The sequence below is a fragment of the Platichthys flesus genome, chromosome 22 (assembly GCF_949316205.1).
Source record: "Platichthys flesus chromosome 22, fPlaFle2.1, whole genome shotgun sequence".
In the NCBI taxonomy this organism is placed as follows: domain Eukaryota; kingdom Metazoa; phylum Chordata; class Actinopteri; order Pleuronectiformes; family Pleuronectidae; genus Platichthys; species Platichthys flesus.
In genome coordinates this window covers 6,897,410-6,911,640 of record NC_084966.1, presented here as the reverse complement: position 1 = coordinate 6,911,640, position 14,231 = coordinate 6,897,410, and the positions used below count along the sequence as shown (strand labels likewise).

At 44.3% G+C, this 14,231-nt stretch overlaps 1 long non-coding RNA gene across 1 annotated transcript in view; it reads right to left on the bottom strand.

Moving 5' to 3' along the window:
* Window positions 1-14,231, bottom strand: part of LOC133933366 (uncharacterized) — a 46,733-nt gene that overhangs the window by 6,337 nt on the left and 26,165 nt on the right. The window lies entirely within an intron of this gene.

Sequence of the window (14,231 nt, the reverse complement as noted above, 5' to 3'; positions counted from 1 at the left end):
ACACAATTTCAACATTGAAAGAAAACAACCTACTTTAACCTCAGTAATGATTTATTAACAGTATTGGTGATTCTTATTTGGTCTGATTTCACTTGTGTGTCTAATGTCTGGGTGTCCACATGATTTTGTCCATATCTTGTGTCTAAACACTCGTTTTTAGACCAGATTTCTGTCTCTCTCTCTCTCTCTCCTCATCAGGTGGTGAACCTCATTTCAGCCACAGTATGCCGAGAGTCGCCCGTGTCATCGGGTCGACCCTCGCCCCCCCCTACTCCCACCCACACACACACACACACACATGCATAGAGTGAGCGAGCGTCGTGGCCCAGCTGAGTAAACGAGCTGCTCTCTCTCTCTCTCTCTCTCTCTCGGAGGTATTTGGTTGGTTATGGATCCCTGAGGGACGACGCTGCCTCCTGTGTGCAGAGGATTCTTGCCAGGCCCTCGGTTGAAACGTCTGTGTGTGTGTTGGATAGAGAGAGAGAGACTTTGGCTGGCATTTTCTCACGACCATGATGACGACGATGTATGTTTGTGTGTGGATGCAAACACACTGAATTTTTTTTCTTTTCCTGTCGCACGGAACTAATTCTTAAAGGAACACACCTAAATTGTGTGTTCAAGGTGTTCCCCTGAGAATTTTTATCTTGTGAGCTCACTTACTTTTCAAGAAACATAACATATGTATTTAACAACATCTTCCAAGTTGAGCAGACTTCTAATCGTGCTGAGATTAAAATTTAGTTTTTTGCTAAGACGTAGTTAACTGTCACACGAGCTGCCGCTGACTCAGCAGCAGCAGTCATGTCAAAGACCAACCCCCTGAAACAGCAACTTGTTTTGTCACCTTTTTCATTTTTGTCCATGCAGAATCACTGTCCCCTGGTCCTTGTTCAATATGTGCATCCATGTTGTGACAGTGCTAACGGTGAATAAGCAACAAAAAACACGGAACAACATTCACAGGCAACATTCCATGGATCTACAATGTGGAAGATAACAGTGCTCACATCAATTAGCCATGCAGTTGATGAGGGAAACTTTGAGATTCAATTACGGTTCTGCTTCTGTCTCCAAAATACAAGTACATTTCCATTCTACTTTACCAAGTTCAAACCCCAAATGGTAAAGCTTTGAAAATGATTTTTCTACAGACTTTATAAACCGTCATTGAAGATCTTTTCAGATTTGGGCGTTTTAAGCATCAGGTGGCATTTTGTCACTGTATAGAGAATTATTTTTTGTGCCAAAACTTGAGTTTAACTTCCTCGAGTTCAAACTCCTGCTGTGAAAACAAGACACTTTTGAAAATCTTCTAAAAACGTCGACATAAAACACGTCCCGGCTCCCGTCGCACGTCTCCTCACTTTCACACAGAACCTGACGGAGACAAATGCAAATGCCGCTGTTCTCCATTTTTAATTGTGTGTTGATCATTTTTTTTGCAAATGTAATAAATCTACTTTTCTCTCCAAACTCTCCAAATTTCCAGCTCTTAGTTTCAGTTTCTGGCTCCAACAACTTTGTTCCATTTCTCATTCCCTGGCATAATTACAGTATTCTCCAATGCTCGGGCACACTGTAGATAGCCCCCCTCCTCCTTTTCTTTCCTTCTTTTTTTTTTGTCTTTTTTGGTTTGGCTCTCATTAATAATTCACAGAAAGAGACTGGGAAATTTTAGTGCAATTTGCAGCTGCTGAATCCCAGTTATTGTTTTGCAGGGTGTTGCTCAGAGAGAGCAAACCTCGGATGAAGGCTTTGTAGTCCTGAATGTAATTTGGCTACGTCTCTATGACAGGCCACACATCATTAGGGGGCTGAAGGAGATGTGGGGGGGTAACGGCTCCGTCCAACCAGTCAAACACGCTGTCCTCATCTGTCGCTCCAAACCCCCGACGCTCCGTGTTTCCTTAATGCTTTGAGATGCTGTTTGTTCATATTTATGCCTCATAACTATCTATGTTTTATTCCGTTTGTTTGCATTCGACCAGGCAGCCGCTGAATTATTCAGACTGGGCCGAGCGGATTGCAAAGATGACAACGGAAAACTTTTGGGCTGCTTTTCTTTCAAAACGCAAGACCAGACGCAACTTGAAAGAGGAGCAGTGGCTTTGTCAACCGAGTTTCTTTTTAGGGCATCCCGGTGACCTAGTGATTAAGATGCGTAAACCACAACTACAACAGCCGCAATCAGACTGCTTCAATGTACGTATTCCCCTCTTTATCCCCCCCCCCACCAACCCACATGACTCCTTTCTGCATGTCAACAAACAGCTATCCGGTAATAGCAAAAATATTCAGAAAGCAATCAAAGTCAAAACTCATCATGGGAGTCTCAATTAAAGTAGGAGATAAACATTGTAGAGGTCGGAGGTCAGATGCGTAGGCTGCACCTCCACCCTGCGTTGATTTTACACGACAGTTTTGCAAAACTCCTCCGTAAAAATATCAGAGATGCAAAAAAAATAAACTCAAAGTTTGTCATCCGCACAATAATGCATTTCACATCTGTGAAGATCAAATCAAACTCAAGTCGAGAGGGTTTAGGTCTTTACATAAAGTTAATCAACAACTGGTTTGATTTCATTTTGTATATTTGGCTCCAGTCTCAAAGCGTGTAACTTTGACAAAAAAGAAACAATAACATAAGAAACATAACCTTATGAAAGAGATTTGATGAGTCCAGGGTGATCTGAACCTCAGCCTTAAACCGGGAATCTTAAAATCTTAACCAAATTTCCGATTGACATCCAACTTATTTGACTAATGTCACTTTAAATTAATTCACATCCAAACTACTCGAAAAAAAATCCCTTTCTCACTGTTGATTTAACAGTTTTCTAAATTTGACATGTTTCCAAATTTTTGTTTCTTACATGAGTTTAGATTCAAAGAGAGTTATATGCTCCAAATAACATTTGATTCGTTGCTTTTGGATTCCTCATGAAATCTGATTTGCATATGTGTGAACGACTGTGTCTAACGCCTCTTGTGTGTTTGCAGGCACCAACCACCGAGACAAGAGTCCACGAGACACCAGGGCTCAGAGGAAAAAGCTAAAAACTCTGGAGAAAAAAAGATATCAAAACCTCTTTTCTCTTTTTTTCCCCCCTCTCCCTATTTTGCCTGGCCTGACCTATTTTGCACAGAGTATCTCATAACCGGAGAGTTTAGGGCTGTTTAATGCTAGGTGACACAGCAGTGTCCTGCAGTCTTTTATTTCTTAATCCCTGGCATCTTCGGTAAAAGATCTCTCAGAAGAAACAGCGCTCCTTTCTGGCATCCAGCCGCCGGAGGGAAGGGGAGATTGTCAGGGCGCATTTCTCCGCTGCTCGCCAGCCACTCCTCAGGAGGGTTGTTGGTGTGTGTGTGTGTTTGTATGTGTGCGTGGGTAAATCTCCCCCTTTTTTTGGGTTGTGAGTTAGGTAAACTGAGGGGGAAGGAGGGGAAGAAGAAAGAGAGGTGGCAGCTTTCCCCCATGGAGAACAATTCCACCTTAAGCTCTTTTTGGAAATTACAGGAATGTTTCTCTTGTATTGCTCTTGTCACCTTGCCTCCAACATGGCCGCAAACAAACCAAAGTGAAACCCAGTGATGCGTTTCCTCCAGAGTGGTGGAGGAAGGAGGAAGAAAAGGAGGAGGATGCCCTGCGGGCCGGGGTTTCGTGTCATCCTCTGATAGCGGATTTTGTTTGGCCAGAGGAGGTTTGTGCGGAGCGATGCTGAACTGGAGCGCTGAGTGTGTGTCCAGTAATCTCACTGACCTCGCTGCCCAGCCGCCGAGGAGGAAACAGTGTGAGGCTGTTTGCCGTTGAGGAGCCAGGACCGGCTGTAATCCACGTCTTAGCCTGGAAATCTGGGCGTTGCAGTGTGCACTGACACAACCTGGATCCAGGACTGAGTCGGACACAGTTCCAGCTGCTGTTTCAACTTTAATAACTCATTTACGACGGTTTGACGTCTCCAAAAAAAAACACCTAGATATTTAAGGTGCTAAGATTTAAAACTACATATAATGCTGCAACCTTCGGTTTCTAGTTTGGCCAAAATCTATGCTGTCATTACTCAGTCGATGAATTATATCTTATGTTTGTATAATTTTGCAATTGCGTGTTATGGTCGAGTCTCTCTCTGTAGGTATCTTTGAAGGATCAAATTAATTGGGTCAAACCTAAAGAGCCATTAGATTTAACAACAAAGAAATTTGGCAACAAACTTTCCCTTAACACACCGGATTCTGGTTCTGAAACAACGCCACGGATAGAAGTGACGCCCTCACATGCTGAATCATAAAGCTCCTGTAATGTTCAATGCTAAATTTATAGCGGGAAGAAAGCTCCCTGAGGCCAGCTCAGTTCCTATCATCTGCAGTTGGGTTGGTGTTATATCGAAAACACATTGCCGCCACGTGTGTTCAGGACTATGGATGAACTGGTTTGATCCCAGAATTAGGTTCTTCAAACGTACAGAAGTTTGCCTGCTGCCATTTCTCGATTGGTAATGGAGGACAGTGAGAACTGCTGTTGAATGTAATTATTTAGTGCAAAATGCAAAGGAAGCCAAGTAAAAAGCACGGGGCTGTACTTGTCCACAGTGAGAAGCAGCAGCAGCAGAGCAACCCGTCTTTGTGCAGCAGAAGATAAGGCCGGGGTCGCCCCCCCCATACGTCCCATCCGCAGGAAAGCCGGGCGTCCAGGAAACCAGGGGTTTTCCCCAATCAAAAGTTCCATTAACCTGGAGCACTGGGAGCTAATTGAGAGCGAGAGAGGGTGAGATGCATCGCCGTGTCGTTTCAGCCGCGCGGCTCGCCGGCGTCAGCAGACGTCATACCGCGACACGTCTGACATATTTGTAATTATCTGGGATAATAAGAAACGAGATGTGGCAACAAACCAGCCCAGCCGAGGGTGATAGTTTGGGCTGGAAAGTGGACTCCTCCGGAAAAAGACAATGAGCAGGAAGATTCCTCCAACCTTTGATAACCCAGATCATGTTTTAAGCATTAGCAGACTCATAAGTGGAGCTTTTTTTATAACAGGGCAGAGACGATCCGCAAACCTGCATTACTGTTTTGAAGCTTTATGAATCTCTACTTCACACGTGCTCTTTGGTGGTGGGAGATCACCAGTTCATTATGTTCTTGCACCGTTTTCCGATGCTTGCGTCTTTCTTATCTCCTCCAGAGGGTGAACGATATTCTAATCTGTCGCCCCAATAGCCTTAAGCCCTGGTATGGGCGAGTGGGCCAACTTTTGTTCTGCATAATCCCTCCACCCCGGCAAGGGGAGGTCATGTTTGTCAAAATGTGGCAAAGTGAACATGGTTTTCTTCCTCCTCCTCCTTCCCTGGCTTAATTTGGAATTAAAAATGCATGCGATTTTGAACTTTAGATCTCTGGAGAGGGCCGTAAACAAGTATGAAATTAAGTGTCTTTTGAAATGCGGTGGCAGGGACGTGAAGGGAATTGAGACGTTCACATTATTCAGCGGTGGCAGGCTTCAGAAGGGTGGGCGGGTGACCAGAGTGGCCTCTCAAGTCAAATCACTCAAAGTTGGTCCTCGCTGGAAAAACAAAGAGGATTGCAGGGGAAATGCAGATTTGAACAGACTGTCCATCTGAAGCCCAAGATAAATGGTGTAAATGTGTAAAATTCCAGACAAATTCCATGTGACTTATTTCCTGCTTCTATGCCAAACTATACAATGGATTATACATTTTAAAGCAACACTATGAAGCCTACTGAGCAGCAGCGCCCTCTGCAGCAGACCTTGATAGACTCTTGGGGGGGGGGGTGGTTTTCTACGTGAAAATCACTTCAACTCTCGTACACAGCGCCCAACAGAATTGTTCACCTTGTTGCCTAATTGATCACTGTGCAGTCCCCCCCCCCCCCTACTCAACTGAAAAACAACTCAACTGATATTTCCCATAATCCCCGTTCTGAACCAGACTAATTCCCACAGCAACAAACAAACAAAAACTCTCTATTCCAAGTCATTTATAAGTAAAAAATAGTTGCTAAATGCTGTTTTAAGAAAGCTTCAAGTCATACTATACAGCTGTATTAACTACGTTTTTTTATATCAGTCTATGAGGTTTTAATGAAATATTGGACGCCATACTATATAATGACATTTTTTATAATTTTTCAGAAACCATACTATACTATGACATTTAATCCGTTTCTGTTTCTTACTTTATTTTTTTAATCCTTTTTCAGCCACACAATTAAAATGTACAATGTCATTGTTACGTCACACTAGAACATTGTATTCATGACTTAGTATGACACTTTAAATTATTTTATACTATAATATTACATTTAATTATACAATGCAATGACATTTGTACTGCTTTACTATGAAAAAGGGGGTAGAGCTTTCATGTCACGCCCAACCTAAAATTGATTCATAGTTCATGATCATTTCCCATCTCCAGAACACGTGACAGAAATGTGGTGTCATAGTTTAACAGTCATTTCTATTTAGGGACTTAACTGATTCAATTGTTGATTAGTTTAACGCTTCCAACCTTTCCCATGATCCTTCACTTTTAAATTTTACACAGTGAAACTCTGCTTTGCTCATAACCATGAATTTCCATTTCCCTTTGGTCTCCGAGTCCTAATATTTACACCTTTACATGAGCTCTGCTTCTCTTTGCTCATTAACCACGGCAGCATTTGTCCCCCCTTTAACATCGGGTCGTGGACAGGGCAGGCAGCACCTTAAGTAAAAGACGACATCCTGTTCTCCCTCAGGTCCGCATGGAAAGAGTTGTTAAGTAAATCTGCTTTGTAATAAATAATTAGTATTCATCTGTGTCCTATTTCTACACACTGAATCCTCGTGCAACTTCATAGCCCTTTAGGTTTTTCGAGACCTTAAAACAAAGGAATGTCAACATTTACAGGTCTTTTGTACAAACAGACAAGCCTCAATAATACACAACGGGTTTCCTAGAGGAAGCATTCAGCGATCACTTAAGTAACTTCAGTTGTTAAGAGGCTCTCCAAACCCTTGTTAAACTGTGTTTTGGAGAGCGTACATCCCGTCTGTGTTTGTGCTCACACAGGAGCTCGAGGTCAGACTGCAGGACAAACAGTGTAGTTGATTATATCTGGATTATTGCACTGAAGTTCCCATCCTGAGCCACTTACAACTGCCGCAACAATGAAATATGCTCCCATTACTGGGAACCGTACAAAAATCAGTAGTGAGACCTGAAAAGGTCAGAGGTCCATAAACAGTTCATTCTGGCAAATTGGAGACAAAATTGTTTCTAAAAAAGGAACAAAAGAAAAAGGAAAATTGAAAATACGTGAACATCACCCGATGGTGGCCAACCCGGTGTTAAGGCCCACCCACAAAGTGCTTGTAGGAAATCAAACAATATATTAATTTAGCTGATAAGGAAAATCTCACTTCAATAAAACTGGAATCTAAAAGTAAATTGAATTTTGTTCTCAAAATGTAAAAAATAGATTTGAGTTAACATTGTAACTATTTTATTACCAAAGTAGCTTAAAAACCTTAACTGAAATATAGTTTGTTGACATTAGTAATATAGGCTTCTGACTAAGACTAAAGTAATAGGAAGTCGCCGTTCAAAACCCTGCAGTGAACCTGGTTATCTTGTGATCCTGGACTGACTTGTAAAAGGCAGCTGGATAATTCATAAAGTTTGTACAATACAGGGTGCTCCTTTACAAACAAATAAACTTTGCAACCGCTGCTGCTGAGGCCTCCAGACAGCGGAGTGAGCTGCAGAGCTGCTGCAGTCATCTATTGGAGTGGAGTAGCAGACAGCTTGACCAGGGGAGCAACCCCCGGATGACGGATGGCGTGCGGCCGGAAACGAGCGCCTTTATCAGGCTGCATTATCCTCCAGCAGCCGATCCAGACAGGCCAGATTTTTATCGAACTGTATTGGATTTAGTAATTTCCTTTTCCGAGACGAATGGATGGAGATACTGGTTGTGGTGGTGGTGGGGGTGTTATTGTCTGCAACCCTGGGGTGATTATTGCTTATGATCCATTTAGTATTTCAGGGCTGTACCATGCAGCACGTGCTGGTTATTAATCACAGTCCGCTGCGGCTTCTCCACCTTTCTGTTAAACACTTTGATACTATAGACTGGATTTAACACTGTGTGATACAGCGCTGCTTACAAACAGATGTATTAACTACAATCCAGAACATCTGTCAAAACTGAGATATCAAAGATGCAGCTCTGTCCATTATGTGATACTGCATCACTTTGTTTATCTTACCCCCAGTCTGACTGAGGAGGAACCAGACAACCTGCACCCTGTCGCTCACGTGTACTCTCTTTATTTAGCTCTGATGCCGCAGATGGAAAACCTTGAAGAGACTACATTTATTGAAGTCCAATTTATATTTTTTTAAAAGGGAATTCCTGAATAAATAAATATCCCATCATTAGACTCAGAGGGCAAACAGGGACTTTTTCACGCTGCCAAAGGTCTCATCATCCACTCACGGTGCCATTAGGCTGTTTGGACTAAAGTGTTCAGCAAATGGCATATGCTATTCACCCACCTCCTTCCCTCCTCCTTTCCCTCTCTCTCTCTCTCTCTCTGTGTGAACATGTGTGTACAAATCCCACGGCTGCGAACACACAGACGGCGGAAGCACCTTGTGTCGATGAAAGCTGTGTCAGGTAATTTCACACTCTCGCACGCGTGCAGTCATGTCGGCCTCCCCCGAGCTAACTCATTACCTGTCTCCGCCGCCGCGTGTGCACGGGATGCACCTTCTGGAGACACTGGCGTTAAACAAGCTGCGCGGGTGGGGGTGGGGGGGGGTTGGTTGGTTGGTTGGTTGTTTCAGTGAGAGGAGGAGGAAGGGGGAGGGTTTTGTCGTATTAAACGTGGCGGAGAAAAGCGACAGTAATGTGGAGCACAGACTGAAACGGTTCATCGCTATCCTAAGGGGCTTTTCCAGGGTGAAAAACCAGAAAAGATCCACTGTGACAGACCTGGGTTTGCTCAAACAGAGGCTAACCAGTGCAGGCAGCTACTCTCACCTTGTAGCAACACTGACAACGACGCAAACAAGAGCGGGGTCCAGGAGGGTCGCGGGGTCGAGGTTCACCTTCTGTAGGGCCCGTGGAGAGCAGAGAGGGCAGCAAGCGAGGGCCAAAGCCCCACCAGCTGTCTTTTTCCCTCTGTCTGACAAACGCCTCCCTTCTCCATCCCCACCCCCCCTGCCCCTCCAACACCAAAGCTACCCCTACAACCTCCCTGCCGTGCAAGAGCTGTCAAGGGCGGAGGGGGGGGAGGGGGTGCGGACCTGCCAGCATGCATCTGGCTGACAGGCGACTGGGAAGGTGCACTGCGAGCGCACGTCACAATCAATAACCCCTGCTGTGAGCGATGGACCGGGGGGTGTAGACGCTCCCCGCCACCTCACTGTGTGTTTTTATTTTTGTACAGAGGGAGGGGTGGTGGGGGGGATGTCGGGGAGGGGAGGGGAGGTGGCGCTGACTTGTCACCTAACAACACACACTCGCTCCGGGTGTTTGGGATTTTGTTTTGAGAAAATACATATGTGCCGTGTGCAGGCGTGCGTGCATGCATGAGGAGCAAGTTTTGGAGGTGTGATACGTGATGTGATAAACTGTGGGTCAGCGTTTGTGGGGGAGAGGGAGAGAGAGAGAGAGAGGTGGGGAGGAAGCAAAAAGGAGGAAAGAGGAGAGGCAGGTTGGGGTGGCGAAAGAAAAATCTGTCAGTATTTTCAAAGAGGGGTTAAGAGTTTTATTTGGATATCAGATCCTGAAAACAAATGTGTTGAGGTCAAAAGATAAGTTCGAAGAGTTGTGAGATGCTGAATAAACATGGGGAGGGGGAGACAGGGGGGTGATCAATTGCCTTTGCACTTACAGTCAACAGCACAGCCGGTGGCTCACACGTGGCCAAAAGATCCGTTACGATACCTTCCCGGAGAGACGAGGAGCGAGCCGCGGCCGCTGGGACGAGGAATTCCTGGAACATTCATGTGGCCGCAAACAGATATAACTAGTTCCCTCCATCGTAAGACGAGAGAATGTCAATGAGGCCTGACACCGAGACACCCGAGCGCTTATCAATCGATAGCTGACATCACACCTCAGCACGTCAAGCCTCAGTCTCAGTCTCCACTATTATAGTTTTGCATTACCAATGAGGTCCTGCTGCTGCTGCTGCTGCCGCCTAGTTCCTCACCACCCCCCCTTCTCCTCCCCTTGATAATTCATGTTTACCAGCTCTGCTTATATTTTGAAGGGTGATTATCCAGTCACATCAAAACCTTAATGAACCTCAATTCACGAGCAGCTTGTATGAGGAGGTTTCTCTCCTTTTGGAGCAAATAAAGAATACGAGAGACTGCGGCTGATTAAAGCGGTTCCGTTGGCCGTGGGCCACAAAAGAACAATTTGTACAGTGCGGGTGCTCCTCTATGGGATGGAGATGGTCGGTCATGGCTTTTGGACACATCACGTCACATTAAAGTCGACAGCGGCCTCCTCCTTAAGGTCTTTCTAAGCGCTGACAGATTTTCCTAACCGGGCAAATTAACTGGCTTTGATACCTCGCTCATCTCCTCCTAAAGCCAAACAGAACATGTTTACCATCACAGCCGGAGAAAAGGGAGAAGTTCTAAGTGTGTGGGGGTTTGTGCTTTTTTGATTTCAAATCTGGCCTCTGATGTGATCCGGCCCCGTCTACGGCGAGAAGAGGAAAAAACGTCTCGCTTTTAATGAAGCGCTGAGCAATTATCAAAGCCACCTCCTATTGATCCTGGTGCTTGTCCCTGGTCGGCCGGCAAGGGGGCGGCTTTTTGAGTCACGTTTTGTTGAGCTGCAGTTCATGACAGGGACCAGCCACCGTAAAAAAAGATACACAAAGATACAGTAACCTAACCGTTCTCGACAAAGGTGAACCAGATGGGGCTGGTTCACCATGCATACCATTAACAAACCAGTTGGATATCCCGCAGGCTAGAGCCACCATACAACCACGTCATTGTATACATCAGTCCCTATGTCTCTGATTCACCCGCAACACTAACGTCAACAGCACGGCATCAACAATAGTGGACTACAGCATCTTGTTGCTAATCTACATTGGCATCCAAACGAGGTCCAAACCAGTTACAAATATTCATTCTTCTTTGCAGACTACATACAACACAAGGTCTGTATTTAAAAAACTTTGGTTACAATTATTTTACCTTTTAAAGTACTTGACCTTTTAGTTAAATTAACAGGATTAGGTCCAGAAACGATCGGGAACTGATGAGATGGAGGAAGTAAAAATGTGTGTGTGTGTGCGATTCTGCTCAGTACAGTATGTGATTTGCACAGTTTATGACTCTGTATGTGAATTTTTTAGGAACTCACACACACACATCCATCCCCTCAGAAATGTTTAAATACGTGGATGCGGAGAAGAAATCCATCCAGGACACAAGAGCCGTTTGTTGTGTGTGTGGACTTCCACTTCCCAGCCGCACCGAGGCCATAAAGCTGTGACTCAGTCCCGTGAAATATGCCACAGCTTCACTTCCAAACACGTCGGGCCGTATTGTTACGGGGCTCTGTTTACCTCCAGGCCCAGACACTCTTCATTTTTGCATCACCACCTGTCACCGAGGCCTCATTTATAACGCGAGCGGGTTCCTTGTCCTTCCAAACAATGCCAGAACTGTGAAACTTTCTGTTATATTTATACCAAAAAGAAATATAAATATTTGAACTAGCGTTTAATGGTGGGGGGGTTTGTACATTCCTTCATATCGTACATAACCTCAATTGTTACCTTCGATGAATCGCAGGGTTGTATTTACTTTGGGGTCGGCGTGACTGATAGCCGCATCGATGCTGTTTGCCATATTGGTGAGCTAAGACCTGAAGCGCTCCAGCTGAACGATTGCGGCTGTGTACACAATTTAGATGAAAATCCTGTTTATATTGCAAAAGAGGTGTATTTTGTAAGCCCCTTTCCGCCGTCCTGTTGTATATTTAATTGTGAAAGATTTCCTGCAGCCCGGCCGTGTTGACCTAATGCAGCACAGAACCTGCACCTTCAGCTGTGGGTTCATCAGGCAGAACATCTATACCACTTCCTTTTGGGGCAATTTCTACCTTTTTATCACTTCTTCTAATTCTTTTGGACTTTTTGTACGTTAGGATGTTGTCGTTTGATTCGTTTAATAATTTATTATGTTTTAAGATCACTTTTGCTTTTAGAGAGCAATATACGTTTTTATTGATTTGCAAAGGAGGTTTTACTTTTTTTTCAGGCAACGTCTTGAAAGTTTATTTTTTGCCTCAACATGTCACATTTTTTAGGGGTAAGTTAAAGTTCTATATCTGCTGGTTATTATAGAGAAAACGGGTTTCAGGCATTTCTGCATTAGCTTAAATCTGAACCTTAACATGTTAGAGTTTCGACCTAAATATCACAAAAATGTAATATATCTGCAAACTTATGTACATATATTCTAATAAATCGACCTTCTTCCATTACTGGCACCAATTTATTTGTATACCACATTTCAACAAGGCACTTCAAAGTGCTTTGTCATAGTCAGAAGTTTCTAATTCTGAATTTAATTTAATCTTCTCAATTTAGAATGAGCCTTGATGCCGTGATACATGTCCCAGGTCATTAAGAAAGGGCTCTTCCATTACAGTAAAGCATCTGGAGTTATCATACTCATAAGCTGCAGGATGTACATCATCTATTTATATATAATCCTGATCTACAAAAGATCAATAAATTAGATATGGTACAAATTACAATTTATAAACTCGGTTCAGAGAGTGATAGTTTATTAAACTGATACTGAGGATTTATTTTTGAAGGCCTTGACCGTTCAGGAGGAATTAGGTTTGATGCTGACTGGCGGGTTAATTCAGAACTTCCATGTAACATTAACCATGTGACACTGCTGCTGTGGCTTTCCACTGTAGCTCCGTCCGGACTTAGAGATCTTTGAAAAGAGGCAATTTCAGATTATCGGGGGCCTGATCTGTGTGGATGCGTTTGGCCCTCGATGGCGTCAGCTGCCTGTGCAGACGACCAGGACTCGCATGGTGCAGGAATGCACAGATGCCTGGTGTTGTCCTTAATCTCCCCGAGTGGCTCGCGTCTCGATGGCATCCATATGCAACTTTAATTTCAGCACTTCAAACTGCCGCGGGGGATAAAGATAGCGTTTGAAGATTGCTTTTCATGTTCTCCGCGTTCATCTGGGCGTCTGAGTGTAGGAGAGAAGAGCTGGATGCTTTTTCCTCTTTTGTGGAACAGTTTGGCTTTTTGTATTAAGAAAAAAAAAGCAAGTCACTCATCTCGGAGACGAGTTGAAGCGTCTGAAAACGGCGGCTTCGGAGGCAATTTCCTGGTATTGTTTCCCGCTAACGAGATAAACGCTTTCTGTCAATCAGAGATCCCTCTAGAGGTGTCACATTTCAACGTCGTGCTAAATTACACGAGGTAGGACTCAGTGGTTGAAGGAAACAGTCACTTTGTGGAGAGAACTTCATTTAACATCCAGCTGTTTTTGGAGAGTTTTGCATTCAAGTGTCCTTCTTCTTTCAAAACTGCAGTTTCTCCCTTTCACAGAACTATGCCTGTAACAAACAACTACGACATCCGCGTTACACAATCCCTATTGACAACAGTTCTCTTTTAACTTCCATCACAATCGACTGGCACTGCGCGGAGGGTCAGTGCTAAAAGGGTATGGAGCTTTCAGATGGCACCTTAAGTGGAGTATCGCATAACCAGTGTGCCTTTTTATGGATTAACAGTTTATTCCTTTTGCTGGAGCCACACCAAAGCAACCTGGCCCTCTGTAAAATATACTGCTTTTGGTGAATTATGAGCGTGGCCCCCGTCCAAGTGCCTGTGGCCTTCCTGTTTATTTTTACGGCGGCGCAGGTCGGCAGCGAGGTGGGGTCCGACGGATCCAGCTGAGCATGTGTAAACACTCGCGGCAAAAGTGGCTATTTTCCTCCAGCGAGGGGATTTTTTTACTGCCCATTGTTTTTAACACAGAATCGACCTCTTTAAAACATTGGACACTCTCATAGCTCTCCTGTGGCCCAAAGAGTGCTTTGTATATGCCTATTGACAAAATATTTCTGTGTTATGGCATGTGTATACTGCGGCTCGTATAAACTGGGGAAGAAACACGAGTGCGCTGGCGGGAACACCTCGCCCG